Consider the following 2,289-nt stretch of genomic DNA (forward strand, 5'->3'; position numbering starts at 1 on the left):
AGTGCAGCAGCATGATCACAGCTCACTGCAGCCTTGACCTCCTGGGCTTAGTCAATCCTCCTGCCTCAACCTCCAGAGTAGCTGTGACTACGGGCTCACACCACAATGCCACAGCTAATTTTTTTCATTTTTTTTTTGTAGAGACAAGGTTTCGCCATGTTGCCTAGGCTGGTCTTGAACTTCTGGGCTCAAGCGATCTGCCCACCTTGGCCTCCCAAATGCTGGAATTACAGGCATGAGCCACCACACCCAGCCAAAGCCTTTTTTTTTTTTTTAGACGGAAGTCTTGCTCTGTCACCCAGGCTGGAGTGCAGTGGCGAGATCTCGGCTCACTGCAAGCACCACCTCCTGGGTTCACACCATTCTCCTGCCTCAGCCTCCTGAGTAGCTAGGATTACAGGTGCCCGCCACCATTCCCGGCTAATTTTTTGTAGTTTTAGTAGAGACGGGGTTTCACTGTTTTAGCCAGGATGGTCTTGATCTCCTGACCCTCGTGATCCGCCCGCCTCAGCCTCCCAAAGTGCTGGGATTACAGGAGTGAGCCACTGCACCTGGCCCCAAAGCCTTTTTTAAGAGTTAGCAACAGATAGTACCATTGGTCTGTTTGACTTCTGCTTCCTTTCCTTATACTCTCACTGTGCACTGATGCCAACAGGGGATTAACACTTAAGCCCCTAGCAGTATACTTGGCTGTGCATCAACCTCCTCTCCCTCCATCACAACCCCTCGAAACCCTCTAAACCATGAATTCCCAAAGCACGCTTCTGTGTTCCTGTGAATTTCAGTTCTACAGATAACAGTAGGAGCTACTTTACAAAGTGTTCTATGGCCAGTTAGGTGTGAAAGAAAGTAAAACAGGCTTCTTTCCTGCAGGACTTTTCAGAGCCTATAAGAAGCTGATGTGCACTGGGACTGTCCCATGGGATTTCGTGTGGAGCATTTCCAGAATTATCAGGGAGCATCCTGTGGGGCTTGTGTTCTTACAACATCTTGGGAAACACTGCTGTCAAATTACTGACTTCACATTCCCCTGCCTTTATTCCTGCCTTTCATGCCCTTCCACTATGTCTTTTTGGCTAGGAAATGTGTTCTTACCTATTTCTCATCCCTTCCCTATACTTTACAAAATGGAATATTTTCGATATACTGCACTTCTCCAATGGAGCAGAAATATGGGTCCTCCACAGATAATACCTGCAGCATGGGTTATTGGGAATACGTTACAACTTTTCTAATGTAGATAATTACAGCTTTGTAAATTGCAAAATATGTGTCAGTTTTGTTTGTTCTGTGATAGTATAAAAATGGCATACCCAAAATCAATGAAGGTAGACTGAAAATAAAGAATTTGTGACTATAACCTTGATATTCCTGAGTTTGTGATGCGAAAATAAACCCGACCATCCTCTAAAAAGGGCAACCACTGTTATCTGTAAGTAATCAGTGCCCCCCCAGCAATTTCATCAATCCACAACTGTGACCATTGCTGTCAATATCTCAGCAGTGGCAGAGCAAGGCATCACACCAGGTACTCTGCACAGATCATCTCACGTAATCTTCACAATAACCTGATAGATGTTGTTATCTCCATTTTCACATGAGAGAATTAAGGCCCAGAAAGGTTGACAAACAAGCTTATAGGTGACATTCCTGATCAATCATAGATCAAAGTTCAAAGTCAGACCATCTGACTTTGAAACTTGTGTTCTACATCTTACTGCCTCCTGTTTATATCATAACCCCCAAATAAAGACATTTTGTAAGCTTTCTCTTGACTTTCATGGTATGTTCTGGAAGGACCTAAATTATTCAGATTGCTACATATATAAATGGAAATAATAATAGAAGAGATTACTGAGTATTTACTTTATCCTTGGCAACATAAGCATATACATTAGGTTTATAAGGAATGAAGAAGATAACTTTTAACATTTATTTCTTATTTTTTATTTAATTAATTCATTTGTTTATTTTTTGTGAGATGGAGTCTTGCTGTGTTGCCCAGGCTAGAGTGCAGTGAAGCAATCTCTGCTCACTGTAGCCTCCACCTCCTGGGTTCAAGCAATTCTCCTGCCTTAGCCTCCCGAGTGGTGGGAAGATAGGCATGCACCGCCACACCTGGCTAAGTTTTGTATTTTTAGTAAAGACAGGGCTTTGCCATGTTGGCCAGACTACTCTCAAACTCCTGGCCTCAAGTGATCCACCCGCCTTGGCCTTCCAATGTGCTGGGACTACAGGCATGAGCCACTGTGCCCAGCTGAAGAAGACAGTTATATATTTTTCTAATGA

This window comes from Rhinopithecus roxellana, chromosome 16, assembly GCF_007565055.1.
Source record: "Rhinopithecus roxellana isolate Shanxi Qingling chromosome 16, ASM756505v1, whole genome shotgun sequence".
NCBI lineage: Eukaryota > Metazoa > Chordata > Mammalia > Primates > Cercopithecidae > Rhinopithecus > Rhinopithecus roxellana.